The sequence below is a fragment of the Vipera berus genome (assembly GCF_964194415.1).
Source record: "Vipera berus genome assembly, chromosome: 1".
NCBI lineage: Eukaryota > Metazoa > Chordata > Lepidosauria > Squamata > Viperidae > Vipera > Vipera berus.
Window position 1 is genome coordinate 86,346,647 of NC_138202.1, and position 19,060 is coordinate 86,365,706.

Consider the following 19,060-nt stretch of genomic DNA (forward strand, 5'->3'; position numbering starts at 1 on the left):
TTTGTATTCTCAATGTTTATTAGACAACCTCAATTTCATTCATAAATCATTTTAACATTTGCAGAAAAGTAATCAGGAATCGATAATCAGAAGGTTACAGTTCATTTCTTTTTAAATTCTAAGTATTTTGAGAATGTCTTTTTCAAATTGCATTTCCCCCCAAAAAAACATCCCATCTATGCTGTTTAACTTTTGAAATGAGGTATTGATTTTAGAAATAGCCAACATATGTTACTTTTTAATGCAAACACTGCCTCTTAAATACAGTTCATCCAGTGCTAGGAGTGCCTAATGCTCAATGTTGGTACTTAAGCCTTAACATTTATTAGAAGACTATTCTCTTCAGATTTTGATTTATTTTCATTCCCTTTCTATTTCCAAGCTTCAGTACGGAAGAAGAAGGGTAAGGGGAAGCATTTTTGTCTCTTTATTTTTTAATTTTTTTCCTGCATCATCTTGTACTAAAGCAGAATACACAGTTGTCAGTGGTTCAAATTATCAGTCACAAAATAATAAATCAGTATGGTTTTAGTCATTTAGAAAATGGTTTGCAAAGGTATAAAATAATTATATCCCTTGAGAAATCTTGTTTGACATAAATGATCCCATGTTTTTTTTTCTTTTGCCTTGCCTCCTTCATCCCAACTCTCTTTCCCTTTATATGTTTGAGACCGTTTCTGGTTGTTCCCCAGTCATTACCACAAGGTTACTGTGCTAACTGGCAACTAATTAGGACTGTTTCATACATAATATTCTTCTTAGAAACGGGAGCCTCCTTGCATGGAAAAATATGCACACACGTGTTGTGTTGTTTGTCTCTTTTACTGTGTATTTGGAACCTGCTGCACTTCAGAAGGTGTGTAACAGAGTCAAAACAGACTCTGGCAAAATGATCACCTCCATCATTTTTTCCTACACTACGGTTCCCTTCATGTTGGCATGTCATGTGTGAAGCAGCCCTATGAGAAACAGTGGCAAGTAACAGGAGTTTGGTGTAGTCCTGCATCACTTATTTAACTTGCCTGCTTAATGGCCAGTTATTATTCACAGAACCACACTGCCTCTGTCTCAAAAAAATAGGCACCTCACACACACTTTGAGACTATACCTGGAGTACTGCTGCTCTGCATAATTTCAGGTTTAATGTAGCATATTCCACACTGTCCCGTGTGCATGGAATGCTGTCCCTTTAACTAATCCATAAGGTCACAACTCTCCTCTCCTTTATCTCCTTGAGACCCACCTCTGCTGCAAAGCATACTAGTTTATTGTGCAACTTGCAATAACCGATTACTAAATGAAAGGACTAATGGGGATTAATGGACATTTTGTAGTAAGATTAAATGTATGCACATAAAGTTTGCATATATTTAGTTGCATCCTGTTTCTTCCCTAGCTTTTTTATGTCACCTGTTTTCTTCATGGCAGGGTACTTGATTTTGGTATATGTGATTACACAGCACATTGCTAATCCTTTATGTATCATAAAGATGAAATACATTACAGACCAGTGGCATATACATTACAAACTTGTTTATAATACTAATGTCTTAACAACAGTAATTGAAATGACTGAAATAAGATTTGCTTAATTTTGCTTTCATTATTTACGTTAATATTTTACCAGTACATTCACCTTCTGTGTTGATCCTCGGCCAAAAGTTCCAAATTCAGTATTTCCTTAGTATAGTGGCATTCCAATTTGTCTACCAAAACTATCTGTGTAGCTACAAAAGGCCTTGACTAGCTGAGAGCTCCTAAGAAGTTTGACTGTGTACTGGAATTGAATTGAATTATCCAGTATGTATAATGTGCGCCTGCTTATTCTTCTTTTCCTGAAGAAAATGTAGATCCTATTGATATTCAAGGTTAATATTTGACCATATAGGCTCAGACTTATTTCACATGTGTAGCATTCACTACATATATGAAGTTTAACCTTAGAACGTCTGCTTTGAAAGATGCATATAAAAATCAATTGCTCATACTAAGAATGAATAAATGCACTGTTCTTTGTGCAACCGTATTTTAAAAACAGGTGTGCCCTATGATATATCAAAGAAGCTTTTCATGTACTTTATGTAGAGACTGTTCCATTCAGTTCAATAGCAGGCATAGCTTTATTGGCATCCATTCTCCACACTGAAATTTCCATGGTATTGAGAGGGTTAATTCATTCAGTGAACTTTGTGCCTCTGAATTGCAGCTCCTTACATAGAGTAGAGCTACCAGATAAGGACTATGATTTGGTCAATAATATTTTTTATTGGAAAATTAAAGCCATAAAACATTAAAATATAGCACACAATTTTGCATTGCTTTTAACTTTTTTTTGCACCTTATACAACTTCTGTAATAACTTCTCAATGTTCATACTTTCTTTGATGAACTCAGAAATATACTATTAGCTTTGGAAATAAGTACCTGCTATCTAAAAATAGTTTCCTCATGAATAATAACTATATTTAGAAAAAATAATTATTCTAAGTCTAACAATATTTAGAAAAAATAATTTAGAATTCACACATCATCAATACTTCTGTATTGCAGCGACCTTTTATACAAGCCACAACTAAGTGAAATGAGTGAGTCAGATTCTCCAGGGTCATGCTAAAAATGCTGGAAAAGGAGCAATGTAACATAAATATAAAGCAAAACATTTTGATATAATTGATATAAAACATTTGTGTATGTTGTGTATCTCCAGTAATTCAAGAAGAATAAATTGCATATTATTGTTTACTGTATATAATGTGTGAACAACTGTGCCCTGCTTCAGAAATGATAATACCATTGCAAGTTTTGTATACATGTACGGGTACGTAGTGTGCTAACTGTTAAAACTAGTGCACAGACCCAACTGACATACATGAAAGTGAGCGTGTGGATAAAGTAACTATACAGAAATGAATGGGGAATTCTATGCTCATATCCGAGTGAATAATCTTACAAGTGTAGCAGTGTAGCAACTATATATTTGTGAAATTATGAACAAATTCCAAATAAATTAAGTAATTTAATTATTTACTGATAGTAACATTAATGTGAATAGATTGTTTAAAAATATTATTAATTAATATTATTTTTAAAACACAAAACAATAAAATAAAATAACCACCTGACTGATTTAAAAATATTAATTCCTAAAATAAATCAGAGCACACATTATTTCAATAGATCCCTGATTTTAGCCATAGAACTGTTTATTTTCTGAATAGTTAAGTAGTTTAATTATTTATATTTTGTTTTCTGAAGTCACTTCATCAGCACCAGACTTTATTCTAACAGGTAATTTACTTTATTCGATAATACTTCAACTAAATATTGGAAATAAAAAATCTTACTGTGTCACTTCTATACTGAATAAAGTTCGTAAATCATAAGTCCTCTCAAAATGATATGTGACACAAGTACATGTCATTAATTTATTGACTTTTATGAAGTTCTAAATTGATATATACACACTTGTAGACTTGAAGTAGGATTTATTAGCCTATTTCACATTAGAAATATTTCTATTTTTGTTGATCTTGCCCTTGAAATTACAAATATTAATTCAATCAAAGATGCAGCAATCTAGAGTGTGGGGGGTTTTTTTAAAGAAAAAAATTGCTATGTGTCATCCAAAAGAGATAATGTTTATAGCCTATTCCTTTTTCAATGTCAATTTCTTTTTCTTTTTCTTCAAGAAAACGTTTGAAATTTTTTTAAAAAAAAATTAAGTCAAAACAAATGCTATCTTTGAATTTTTAATGAAACTGGGACTCAAACGTGGCACTGTAGAGGCCCTGAATAAACTGTATAATATAGCCCTTGTTATTTCATCATTATGGAACTGTTAACAACACAACTATAATACAAACAGCTAAACCAGACATCTTCAATTATATGGATAATTTTGGAAGATATTTTGAACAGAAGTCTTCAAGCCATCATAATATTGTCTAATGGAAGATACCAATAAATATTTTTGAAGCTAAAAAGTCTAACATGGAATTTCTGAAAGATATTTGTGTAAGTGTTCATTGGTTGAAACAAAATAATCAACCTTCAATTAAAATTGTATTTAATTAAATTATAGTATTTATTTAATATTCTTGTAGATAAGCAGTTAGGCTACTATCTTCTGACCTCATTTTTAATTTTTTTGTTTTTCTTATTAGGTAAATGGTGAATTTATTAGTTATGCAGTGAATGTAGTTTACTCTTTTTTAACATATAGAAAAATAATGTAACAAAAGAAAATGTTATATCACCAGGGCTTCCTAGAGAGGCATGTGATATTTCTAGCTTTTGCTGCTCTCGACCATAATAAAGGTTAAACCATGAAAACCCAACATTGATTAAATAACTGTCTAAAGTTAAAGCTCTCTCTTAAACCAAATGCCCATCTAGCTCTCTTTCTGATTTCACTGGGTAGTAAGATTTTCAAATCTATCCAGATACTTTTTGGGAGAATTCCTTGTTCTGTTCAAAGAAATAATTGTCAAATGCTGAGTATCATTAAAACAGCGACATCCAGTGCCATTTTCAGAAACATTTCTCAGTTTCTTAGCACACCATGTGTGAACAAAACATTCATATGGTTTTAACATATAATTCACCCCAATACATAAAGTACTTAGTTGTCTTTCTTCACTACAGAAAAATAATTGAGGGTGATTTTCCAGTCCTGGTGAAAAAAGCATTGCAGGAAATGAACAATGGAATCATAAATACTCACGAGGATCACAGTTCTATGACTACTCTACATAGCGGTACTTTACTGAGCAAAAACTCTTGAACTGCTTCACAAAAAAGAGTAAGTCAATTGATGCAATGGATTCATTAAGATTTTCCAGGTATAAAGATATCTATGGAATGTCTTTTCAAAGCTTTTAATCTCTTTGTGTCTTTCAGATTCCATGGTACATTGTGGTCTAGCTGCTGCCACGCTGTAAAATTCACTATGAGTCATTTTTCATTAGAATTCATTTTTTTCTTCAGTTGTTAACTATTCCATGTTCTTTTCTGATGGAATTTATAAAATAAATGCTTTTAGGAAACTTGTGGCTTGTTTTTATTTCCCATGGTATCGTGCCAAATTTACTGTGGTTTTTTTTAAAAAAGTGATCTGTATTTTTAAATTTCATCTCTTTCAACTCCCAACAAAAATTCAGCCAATCTTAATTTCAGAATGGAAAAGCATTTTTTTTTCTTTTGAGCCTAAAAGGATATGGTTAAATTTAAAAAGCAATTCGAATAATATTTCTTGTATTCCAGGAATAATGCTGTTAAAAATATTTCTATTCCCCTTAATGGACATTTAAGAAGGGTTTGAGAGGATTGTATGTGAATAATGTCTTTTTTTCATCAGAATAGAAGCAACAGGCAATATTAGTAGTTATTTCCAAAAAGTAGATGAGTTTATATTTAGCCATCAAAGGAGCAGCTAAAAAGGGATAAATTACTGTTTTGAGTTTCATTATTATTGTTAAATCTTATGTAGAACTAGTTTATTAAAAAGATTCATATACACATCCTCCCCTAATCCATTGTAGATTTTTAATGATAAAATTTTTAACTAATATGTGATATTTGTACATTGGCATAACATTAAATTTAAAAAGTACCCTGATAACTGTTAGTATGCAGATCTTCAAAATAATTCATGTGATATTCTAGAAATTCTAGTGGAAGACTACAGGATTAAAACATATGTTATTTTGATATTAGGATTTAGCTTCCATATACAATATATTTCTATACTATGCTATGATATAAAATTCATATATAGTTTCTTCTTTTAAACTCAAGGTACAATTTGGATGTTATGGTATCCTCTCAGCAACCTGGGTTGGACAAGCTGAAAGATGTCAAAATTTTCTTGACTTCAGGGCTGTTCCACAATTTGCTTAGCTGCACATCAAAACTGAGTAGAGCTTTGTGAAATTGTGCCTTGAGCATTTGCAGTTCTTAAGGCATCCATTTACACCTGAACCCTCTTTAAAACTTAAAAAGTACAAAAAAAGAATCAACATTTTTGACTTTACCCATTTTAAGGGGACGATTGGAAACCACCAAAGAAATGCTAACATGTGTGACCCTTGGGACTCACTTTTTGATGGCTGTTCTAGGTGGTCACATAATTGATAAGGTATTGCTAACAGTGTTGTAATACATCTCCATTCATCATACTAAATGTATTTTTACCAAATATAGTTTAGAATGTAAAGCATGGTGCTTTTTTTTTACAAATGTAAGAAATGTATACAATATAGCTGGTTTGTCAACTTACACATCATCTGTAATCATAATAACGCAAGCCATAATCTGCAAAACATATTTAGACATTACACCAAGTCATTTATTAATTTTATTAGTCTTGAATTTTGAATAATGATGGTTGAGCCATCATTACTTGAAGTAGATGCTAGTAGATCAGTACTTTGTGGCTTGGGTAGGCAGAACAAAATCCTAACTATGATTTATCTAATTTACACAACATGCTAAATTTTAATACCGCAAACTATTATTTATAGTGCAAGCTCCGGCTATACTTTCTATTATAATAGTTCAAATATTATTCCAAGCCATATATTAAGTGGATTTTAATTTTGTGTGATGTCTGATTCTAGCTTTAAATTTGTTTTGATTCTACAAGATTATTTACCTACTCATAAATATTCTTAATTTATTGACTATATTTTACCAAGAAAGGAGTCATTTATTCACGAATTTCTCTTACTATCTTTCAAATTGCATGGACCTATGTGCAGAAGTGCACCCGGACACTTGTATGCCTTTCTCTATGCCTTAAAATGTGTCTTAGAGATGCCCTCAATATATTGAATCAACAGTTGGAGAAAACATGGGGGTGGGGGCAGAAAGCAACTTGTTATTGGTGTTCATTTCCCTCTTCACACACAGTTAGATGCACTCAGAATCATAACATCCTAGTAAATAAATATGCAAAGAATGGTTTTTTAAAAAATTTAATTAAAAATAAACATTGTCTCTTTTTATCATCTTACGTTCAGATCATAGGGGCACAGTTATAGCATCTGTTTGCAACTTTTTAAAGTAGCCATGTCTTTTCCTAAGAGAGCAGGCATGTGTTCACCAGGGAAAAAAAGCAGCTGTTGTAAGGAGTGGCTGTATTGAGATACCACAAAGAGCTTCATAATTAAATCCAAAACTCTATATAGCACATGTGCATATAGATACACACTGCATTTACATCAAATAATTATTGACTAAACATAACTGAGTATATTTAATAAATCTCTAAAATGCAACATGTGATTTTAAATTAATAAATATTTAAAACATAAGTAATATACCAAGAGGATAATTAAACTAGTATATCATAATTTTTTGAAAACTTTAAATTTGGTGAAACTTATATCAAGAAATCATGAATCACTGGGCTACATGCTGCCATTACTAAAATAAGTGAGGGTTAAATTTTTCAGATTTAACTGAGGCAGGTAAATATATGATCTCATTTCTTCTTCCATTCTTTGTTCCCCTTTTTCATACTGAACCTCTTGAAGTATGCAACTATCCCTACATACTGTTTTCCAAAGTCTAAGGACAATTAAATCAATGTTTTCAGAGTCAGATACGCAAAAATGTTAAAATGAGTTTTACTTTAAATGTAATTCATTACATTATTAATAGCATGTGAGTTTTGAGTTATATACTGTCTTTAAATTTAGATTATCACAGGTGCATATTTAATAATAGTAGACATGTTTATTTTGCATTAATGAATTAGGAAACACATACTAATGAAACAATTGCTGTGAATTTTATGGCATGAGACTTCATGTCTAGAAATTACTTATATAATTTCTCACTGCAGACATATTTTACACTACTGATGGTGGTTTTCTAATGTGTGTATATGTGCAAACATAAATCCTAACACGTACAGACTCATAGGCCAGCATGTGAAATCACATCCCCTCCCAAGGTTTATGTTTACATGGTTCTTATCATACAGCATTTGAAAGCAACCACATGCAGAAGGAACAATATTTGCAAAACTACCCACAATTGTGTATTGTATCTGCCAGAAGTCATCATATAAAGGTGCAATGTAAATTGCACCCAATTTTGTATTAATTATTTTGTTGGTAGTTTTTATCTGTATCTGTCTTAGGTTTTCAAAACCTTCTGCCATATCTGGAGCATCTTGAATAGTGTAAGAAGAAGGGGCATGATGCTCAAATACAGAGCAAGAAACTGGGTCTTCAAGACAATCCTCAAGTGTACTACTACGGCTGTTGCATTGCTAGCTGTATTTATTGTATCCAAAGAACTTTCCATGTATCTCGCAGCAAGAAGATCAAACCTACTTCTACAATCCCGATGTTCATATGGGGGGAAAGGGAAGAATATATAAGGAAAAGAAAGCGATCCAATAGAGATGAAAAATCTGGTGGGATCTCAAAAGGAGGGACTCTGAGAGCAGCGCATCTCAGGGGAGGGATCAGCTGCCAATACAAGTGGCAGGTAAGACTCAAGATGGGCATAAGAGTCTACTATTCTCAGTGAAACCTATTAGGTTTTCTTTTAAACTAAAGCCTCTAATTATTGTAAAAATGTACTTTGGAGTCTACTGTATCTACAGACTTTCTACAACTAGGTTGTCTGTGCTAATTTTTTTGTGAATTTTAAATCATAAATAAATTATACACAGTGTCCTGCATTTACTTAGAAACTCAGGGGGGAAAAAAGACTATTCTGATAATGATTTCTGTGATGCAAGGAGCCAGCAGTATTCCAACACCCATGATTCTACCCATGCAACTATGGAGGTGGTGTAGTCCTGACTTCTGGCAGCATTTGACAGACATTTTAGCCAAAACCGAGTCCTTTCATAGGGAAGGAGAATAATCAACACATGCACATAAGATATGTCAAGGTTGTCACTCTTTTTACCAGACGCTTATGACTCTTGAAGCCGAGAATCTTGAGATGCAATCTTTCTGAACAATATTCCCAAGTATAAATCCAATTGTTTATGTCATTATAGAAAAGAAAAGGGCATCTGATCAGGTAGAAGAAGGAACAGTCTTAACATGCCCTTATAGAGTAATTTATTGTTATATAATCTGAACACTCCAGATTTTGTTTTGTTTTATTTTTACATTAAACACAACATCAGATGAAAAATAGTGAATAAGGAGTCCAAGTTGTCAGATCTTTGGCCCATCCTTTTTTCCCCCTTTACCTATTCCCAATCTACTTCATATACTTCTGTATAGTTAAGCATTCTGAAATGTATGTTGAGATAAACTGAAACTAAGGAACGTTTATGAGTTCAGATCTTTAGGAATCGGGTATCCAGATGCCGATTCATTATTATATGTCTAAAACAGGCTCTCGAGATAGAAACACTGCGAAAATATATTGAGGCAGAGTGCAGATATATTCAGCTGCTGATTTTTTAACTATAGTTAAAAGGGATTGATCATGGACTTATAAACTCTATCCTCTCTTTCCTTTTGTCTCAGGCATGGTAATTTTCTTTTACCCCTTTGTCAGCTTTAAGCATGTTTTATCATTTCACTTGGTTTTGTTTGCTTTTTTCTAATGTTTATGATTTTAATTCATTTTAAAGGTCTATGTTTTGTTGGCAGTTGGTATCTATGTACCTTTTTAATAGAAAGTACTTTTTATAGAGAAAGTAAACTGTTCTAAACTCTGTTCCCATATGGAATGTGAATTTCAAAAATAATGATTATGTGCAGTGATTATCTGCAGTGCTATTAACCATGGCTGTAAAATAGGTTATTAAAATTAGTTTTAATTGGGTTTGGAAGTTGAGTCTATTTGACAGTGAAGTTCTTTAGCTTTAGCCATGGTGATCTATTTGCAGATATATCAATAAACCATGCATTGATTGACAAAGTAAGAGAGGAGGTTGAAGAGGCTCATATGCCTATACATTGCTCCTTAATTGTTAACTATAGTTAAGGCATCAGTAGTGTTGAATCTGCACTAAACATGAATGATCACTTCAGCGTACTCTCTACATGCCACATAATGTGTTGGCATGTTAATGTTCATTTCCTGTAATTAACAATTCTGAGACACACAAAATTAAATGCAGCACTTAAAAGTTTGAGTCTTGCTTCTGTTCAAGAGCCAAGTCATAGATTTGAAACTGAAGCATATTCACTTAGGCAAATAAATAAATATTGGAAGTGGGTTTCCTAATCATGAAGCCCAGAGGAGCAAGCCATGCGGTCATCCACTTCTGCCATTGGACAGCAAAATTATTAGGCACACAAAATTTCCATTGCCTCCATTCTGTTAAATATACTTTTTCCACACCACCAACAAAGCAGCTAGTATCATCATTTTAACAGATTGAAATCCTGATTTTAATCACACCAATGTGTAAACAGCAGGGAAAAAATCTATCAAAAAAAAATCTGATGAATTCAGTGCAATATTGCTCACAGTTGATCACTGAATGAAAAACAGTCTAAAGTCATTCTTGCAATACTATTTTTGTTTTTTGTATCTCATATTAATAGTAAATTAATACTACAATCCTGTTCATTGTAGTTGCTTTTACTATTTATTGTTAATGTTATCTCTTGATTCAGCCCTTTCTTGGTTAATAGGCAGTTTTACAAATCATCTTGAATGTATTCATGGATCCTAAATATTCAAGAGTGACATTAGAACTTAAATCCATGTAGAATTTGTAGATTCTGTTCACCCTGGTGGTTATTTATGTGAGTGGTCACATATGCCATGTAGCAATGTGTCTTCTCTTTCTGATTAGGAGGCTAGATATTTTACAGATATTGCAACAAATACATATATTTGTGGTAAATAGTTGTTTCAATTTTATGAAATTGATTCATGGCAGATGAACCACAAACACAAATAACAGGTTTCCCCCGGTAATTATGTGATCAGAATATTTTAATCACACAATTCAGACTTTTAGATTATTATGTAAGTTCTACCACTTTCCATTTGGGGTAGGTTCACTCTAAACAACAAAACCAAAAACCACAATTTTCAAACATGAAGAATGTCTGACAATATATGACAAAAAATATTAATAATGAAATGCTTTGTTTGGAACAACAATTACCAATTTCCATATTGTAAGGGACAACTCTGGCTCCAAACTATTCCAAGCATCCAGAGAATATTTTCATGTCTCATTCGACAGTTTATCATTGGTAGGATGTTATGTTCAACATGACCCAATAGTACTTTATATTTACAGTATGCATATGGTAAAGCAAGACTGAATGCACAAGATTTAAAAAATAGGAAGTCATCTAGTACAATTTTTTAAAAAACACATTTCTTTTGCATTTCAAACTTTATGAATGATTAAAATATAGTAGACCAATGTGGTCTGAGCAGAAACATTTTTAAAAAAAAACAAAACCGATTTACTCATTTGATTAAAAGGATCCTAGTTTTTTATGCATGAATTTTGTGGCCCATTTCTCTGAGGAAAATTGGAGTCACTGGTCACAGCTGATGTTGTACTAGTGAAGTAAAGGTGGGGATAAAAATGAAAAAGCAGCAGATATTATATCGAATTCACCCACAATGGCCCTTTTAAAAAAAATTCCATGCAGTCAAACCTCCAAGGATTGTATGTACCCCCACCCCTTCCATTTTCATCAGTGTTTTCTCATACTTCTTATATAAACACAACTTCATCCTCAGTTTTCATGAAACATGCAACTGGACAGTCTACCCAAACACAAACCAAATATGAATATTTTAATTTCAAAATGGAGAAATAATTAGTTTTTACAGTAACATTTATTGTTGAGATTAAATCTTCATTTTTCTTGCATCATGAAGTACACAGTGTTCTTTAAAAATACATGGATATAAGATCTTGGGTGGTAAATTACAATAACATTTGGAAATTGCCCATAATCATAATAGTAATCCTTTCCTTATTTGAAATTACAAGGGATTATTTTAAGGAATAATATATAAAGTCATCCTTTTTAATGTGACACATACATACACCCATGCCCCCTAGCGCAAACACATAACTCCAAATAAAATTGATAAGAGCAGCATGTGGTGTGTTTCAATGAGCAGGAGTTACACCTAACAAAATTCAAATGTTTGAAAAATCATACAAATTGATATTTGCACCAACTACAAAGTTCACTAGGAATGATCAAAAGAAGAAGCTAATAAAATCGATGTTCACACCCAACTCTTCTTAAAAGTGGGAAGTGTGATAATTTAAAGCAGTGATTATTATGATCATTCCAGCGGACTTCTCAGAAAATTGTAAATGGCTGAATTGTCCCTGAGGCAGAAGGCTTACTTTATTTTTCCAAAACAAGATATTTTCTCATTCTTTGCTAGTCTGGATATGCTAAAGAACTACTGTACAGACCATAATAGTCTAACTATGAATTGCATGAATTATATAACTATTTGCAAGGAATACATTTGATTTAGTTCAGATGTGAATTGACATCATGTGTAAGGGTTCCACTTATATGGCCTTAATTTAGTATCTAAACTTTCTTCATAAATTTTGTCAAACATGGAAAAAATGTTTAATATTTTCCTTACAAAATTACTCAAGTGAGGAATCAGGAGAAGCACAAGTCAAATAATACCTTCAAAGAAAGAAAAAGTATCCTGATGAACAATGCCCTTGGTATAACTAGCTTTTATTACAAGCAACAGAAAGGAAATAAATGTATACAGACAATGAGAGCCTAAGAGACATTGTTCACAGGATAAATTTGATTAATGGTCACAGTGATTTTGTGACAATAATTCTGCAAGGGATTTAGGGGTGAGATGAAACGACGGACAAAAGAGAAGATAGCAACCAGTGCTTCAAAGGCTGCCATGCAATCCGGTGGTGGAGCACATCTGACACCACAGGAAGCTCAGGTCGCTTGGACAATTGACCCAAAGTTCATCACAGAGATTTCTGACTGTGAACATCACTACAGTGCATAGGTGAGCTTTTTGATAGGTTCACAGACATTTATGTCACAATCACAAAAGTGTATTGAAAGTTGTGCCTTGGGATCCAGCTTAGTTGTATGTGTTATGGGTGTAAGGCAGTGTGCTTTTTATGATATTTTAATAATTTCAGCACTCCCTGCACTTTTCAGTCTCTACATTTTACACAGCCCTAACACAAACACTCTGGTTTCCCAACTGGCTTCTTTTTGTGTGTTGTCCAATGTATGTAGATTCCTCCATCTTCCTGGCCTCAGATACAGTGGTTGTTGCTCCTCTATTTGATTGCCAGATGTCACTGGGGAACAAGATGGGGAGGTTCCTGGATCTTCGGGGCAACCCAGGCACCAGAGAGGAAGCTCACCGTCTACACCTGCAGATGAACAAGAGTCCTCAGTGCCTGCTTCAGATGAAGATTCACCAGCCAGAACTACGGAGAGTTGGCCATGGCCACTGTCATCATCTGAAACACCCAGCAATGTTGGGGAAGATTTTGAGGGATTTCCAACACCAGAGCGGACTCCACAGTGTACAATGGACATGCAATCTCCTGGCGATCAATCTCTCAGTAGAACTCAATATGAAAGTGACTCTCTTGAGGAGGGGAATATTGAAATGAATGAAGATCGCCATGGTGTTCAGGCTGTCTCTAGGGATCAGGGTTGGAGAGGGCAAGCCCAGCTGACAGAGGGGGAAAAGCTATTGATGGAAACCAACAGTAGGATTGTGCAGCTGCTGGAGAACATAAAGAGAGAGCACGCACAGTCCATGGGTCTCATGTCACAGTCCATGGGCCGGATGGAGTTGCAGCTAGGCATTGTGGCAACATCCACAAGAGCCATTCATAACTACCTGTCTGAGATTTTAGCTTTCCTCAAACAACCAAGGACACAGGTCCTTGAAACTCGTATCTCCCAAAGAGCCACCCCTCATGTTGAGTTAACCAGTGCCTCAACGTGGACTGGTGAGGATGCAGTGGCAATGTCCACTGTGTACTTACCAAGAGATGAAGGGATTAATGACTCTCAAGAAACACCGCAAGCCACAGTGCCTCGTCGCAGTGGCCGAATGCAGAGAGCCATAATCGAGAGGGCATCTTTGCCCATGCCCATGCGTCAGGCAAAAGAGGGAGGGAAGAAGAAATAAATTATCACATGAGGGATAGTATTTTTAAGAGATTTTTTTTAATGTGCCTGTCCTTTTAATTCTTAGCCATACGGCCATGAATGGCAGAACTTGACCATTTCTACATTTGGCTAACGTTATATTCTGGCTGACTAGATTAGTCTAACATTTTGTAGTTTCTATTTGCATTGTTAACAATGTTTGCTGCTGGTATTTGAAGAACATTTGCTTCTGTTCTTTTACTTTAGCTTCACGAGAACATTTTTTTACACTGTGCCAGACATTCATTGCTTTTCTTACAAATACAAATCATTTCTGGACACAGCTGTTTTTTGAGTTTTCTTTTTCCATGATCCCCTTCCCTCTGAGCAAGCATACTGACGTTCTTGGTAAGTATGTGGATATTGACAATCCCCACCTTAGAAATTGTGTTTGAGTAGTCTCTTGCCTGGTGTTTCTGGCATGCTGGCCTGAGGTTAACCTGTAAGTGCCTTTTTGGATCATGATCATTCTTATCCTCTGTAGGTCTGACCAGATTGATCTCTAGCCCATAACCAAGCCTATCTTGGCTTAGTTATGCAGTCTACAACATGCCAGGACTCAATTACAGCATTTGTGACTTATACAAAAATGTGCCAGCAAACCTTTTTAGGCACAGGAATGACATTTTCAGAAGTTTCTTGCCACATCTTTTGTGGGTAACATAGTTATCCTCTAAGTTTGAATATTTAAAAATAGGAAAAATAATATGTGCTTACACCCTTTCAGCAGTGATAGTATTTGTAGGAGAAACTATATTTGATAAGATCATAGATATTGATCGTTACTCTCCTTACAGCCAGACCTCGTCAGAATGTAAGAGTCATGACATGCTGTTGAGTACTGTGCCACAATGTCTGAAAAATAGCTCAGCATCATAGTGGATGCATTGTAATAAAAATCTCTCTCCTCTCCCTTCAGGCCAGGGAGCTCTAGGCAGATGAGCAATACAGTAGGGGCAGAAAACCAGTTAATGTGGTTGGGACTGGGCTGGAACTCCAAATCTTCTCTTACATAGAAGAAGAATACAAGATGGCCCTCAAAGTGGTATATTATTGTTTAAAGGTCCCCTTTTCAGGAGTAAATTGAACATTGAGTGATACCACTGTGTACAGGCCCTGAATAGTTGACCTTTGACCTCAATGTTTAAATTGACTTTGATAGTCACCAGAATATATCGTCAAACCCATAACTAAAACCAAGTTTGTGCATATATCAGTGTTCTGTGTGCATATATCAATGATCCCCTCTCTGCTCCCTTTCATTTTGAGTCTGAAAGGAAATAGTCAAGAAGCATTTTGCTGCAGTACAAACAAGCCGTGTGTGTTCCCAATGAAAGAAATGCTTGTAGCTGCTTTTTGCTAAATGACTGAGCTAATGATGAAATGCAGCTGGTGTAAGCTAACCTTCTGACTGCAGGCACTTTGCAGGCGCAACTTTTCAGTCAAAGCCTTGTCCTGAGAGAACCTAGACCCAGTAGCTCTCAGATGAAGAGGACACTTCCATGTGTGTTCTGTCTTGACCATGTACTCAAATGCATCTTACTTAGCAGGTGTGGCTTTTCACACCTGTTTGACTTGCGCCCCATCTGTGCCTGTTTTTATTTATTTTTGTTTCTTTAACATGTTAACAGAAACTTTCGTAAATAAACTCTTTTAAACTGAAGCATGTTAAGACTCATTCTCACTGATACAGGAACCTACTTTCTTGCAGAAATGTCATTATATTAATGAGTGTGATAAAAAATTCCACTTTGACAAGTGTTTTAAGGTTTAGTGTTCAAAGTCTTACATAGAGACAAGATACACAGATCTTAATGGGAAATGACATAAAATTTCAGAAACACCTGGAAGACTATTTCAGCTATGCAATGTTACATTTTTTTAAATTTGCCTTATGTCACTTTAAAAGTGTGATAGAAGCTGAGAATGAAGTCAGTTCAAATTATGTAAAAAAAAGGAAATTATGCAAATTTTACAGTACCAATGAAGTGTGGTTCCAAATTGTAATTATTTTTCAGTTTCTTCAATGAAACATATATTTTTTTATTTGAAAGAATGACCTTTCTGAATTTAACACATTTCTTCTACGGATTTATTTCATCCTGTTGTACAGGTAGCCCTCGACTTACAACAGTTCATTAGTGATCGTTCAAAGTTACAACAGCCCTGAAAAAAGTGATTTATGACCATTTCTCATACTTCACTTCACACTACAGCATCCCCATGGTCACGTGTTCAAAATTCAGATGTTTGGCAACTGACTCATATTTATGACGGTTGCAGTGTCCCAGAGTCACATGATTACCTTCCGAGACCTTCTGACAAGCAAAGTCAATGGAGGAAGCCAGGTTCACTTAACAGCTGTATTACTAATTTAACCACTGCAAAGATTCACTTAACAACTGTGACGAGAAAAGTCGTAAAATGGGACAAAACTCACTTAACAAGTGTCTCACTTAGCAACATAAATTTGGGGCTCAATTGTGGTCAGATGTTGAGGACTACCTGTATTACTTTACTGTGGTGACTTTTTTAAAAACAAAGAAGCACACAGTTGTAAGCCATTTAGCACCTAGCAATGCTATCAGAACTGCTGTTGGAGTTTCTACTCAGCCAAAGTATCCAGACATTTTTTTTTCATGCTGTCTGGAAGCCAATTTACTTGTCCCATTCCAGTTTTAAGTTCCAGCTATTCTGATCTACAATTGGAAAGGTACATAATACATCCACTGAATGAAAGAAATTGTTGGACAAGGGAAAATAAATTGAGAACAGAGGCTGTAAGATCAACAAAAGATAGATGCCAATGATATAATGTGTGGCTGCAATACATGAATGTATTAGAAAATGTTTGCAAACTTTTATTGTAGTCAAATCTATTGCTTTGGTCAGACTTTCAGTACAGTCTTGCAAAATCAGTAGCATGGTTCTCATAATTTTGCACTGGATATATCCATGCTTTTTCAAGTGTCTTCAAAGCCTCTACATCATTTTCCTGTAGCTCTCATTATCTGACTAGTTATAGGGTTATGTCTGTCTGTTTAGTTTTTAAAAACAATGAATTGTTTTGTGACATTTACAGATGATTTATAGACTTTAAGTGACAGATAATTTCAATTTTCAAAATAATTCTAACTTGATCCCTAAAGTATTTTATGGATCGCTGATAGGGCTGGAGAGACATAACATGAAATCTTCCTTCTTGAAATTCTTGGTGGTGGATGTGCCAGCATACCCAAATGTTTAAAATGTTTAAATGAAGTTATTAGATATTACGGTTTACATCATATCCAAGGGCTTATCCTAGTTTGAAAAACACAGATTGGATTATTTCTAAATTGAATGCAAATGTATCTTTTAATCTTGTTTGAAGGAGGTAAACAAGACGTACAAAGATGTAAATACTGGCATGGTACTTGTTAACGGTTCTACCAATGTTATAATAACATTGACGGAACCATCAACAACTTAAGAGGCTCCTTTTCCAGAGCAGTTTTCCAGTGCTAAGAAAACTAACTTCATTAAAATACCCCTGACTTAATCCAGTTAGTCCTATGGGCATATGGACTATAATACACACACCAAACTCAACTAGCACAAGATCTTCCCTATTTATTTCAGTACTTAAGGGATAGTTAAATATTGTTGGTATTATATGCAAAAATGTTCACAGACCACCTCCAACCATTCGAGTTAACTAGAAATGGTACATTAAAATCTATTTTCCTTATCCTACTCTAATCCAAATGTTTAGGGAGCGAATTTGTATGCAAACATTGCAAACACTATGATAATGCCTGTACTTTGCATGGGTGAAACAGCCATTAAAAAATTAAGATAGCTGTTTTAAGCATTAAGGTGCCACTTTTTCTTTCCCATAAAGTAATTTGTAGTTCAGTTATTCTAATTTTCACTGAAAGAAAGAGGAATGGTCAGAAAAACTTAACATTTTAAATTCATTTTGCTAATGAGGTAGAAGTAAGAAATTTTATAAGCTATAAAGTTTTTTCTAGCTGTTATTGAATTTTTTATGTATACATATTTTTTGTGTATACAAATCCTAGGTTAAGAAGAGTTGTGTGTTAATTTTATTACCATTTCCTAGATTTTTTTCAAAATGGATGTCCATAAATGGTGCTTGTAATTTAATCTGTCTGTGAATGTTAATATAAAAGATATTGCAAAGAAAAATATTATTAGTATAGGTTGAATCCTAGTCTGTAAAGAGGCTGGTTTTATTATTAGTGTAAAGGAATGGTTGCACACAACTGCAATGCTATATTTCAACTGTAGTCTAACTCTTGATTTAAGCATTTCCCTTGTATCTTTAAAAAATAACTCTCACAGCAGTTCTCTTTGTTTTGATATATGGATATAACTAGATATACCTTGACAGTACTACAAGATCCAAATTTACCACATTGCAAAAAGGGTAGATAAATTTTATGTGGTTGAGATCTATTTTGTATTTAAAACTGAAGGCTAACATTCATGACAATTTTGTCTATTATAGTCTCTTTTCTTTTCTCCAGCCCAGATCAGTTTTTCCACTTTTTGTCCATTATGAAGTCTTCATACCGTGACTACTGTCTTGGTCTCAAATTATAATTTGATAGCAGTACTCAGCACACACTTTAAAGATTTGTTGCATTCAGTAATTGAATCTGATTCGATGGTCATTCTTGCATGACTGCTCCCTGATGGACAAATGCACAGTTATAATTCAGCCTGAAATAAAACGGTTCATAAATAGCAGTATGGATATGAGAATTCATTGTAAGAGATTGTCAGGCTCATAGGAAAATTCTCATGCAAGCTTTCAAAGTCCCCACATTGGACCTAAATAAAATCATTTTAATATTCAGAAATCTGTAAAATCATTAATACTCACTACAGAAGTGCCAAATAGCCTG

At 34.1% G+C, this 19,060-nt stretch overlaps 1 protein-coding gene across 3 annotated transcripts in view; it reads left to right on the forward strand.

Annotated features, from left to right (window-relative positions):
- SHANK2 (SH3 and multiple ankyrin repeat domains 2) overlaps window positions 1-19,060 on the forward strand; it is a 407,794-nt gene that overhangs the window by 362,743 nt on the left and 25,991 nt on the right. The gene's annotated exons all lie outside the window — the stretch shown is intronic.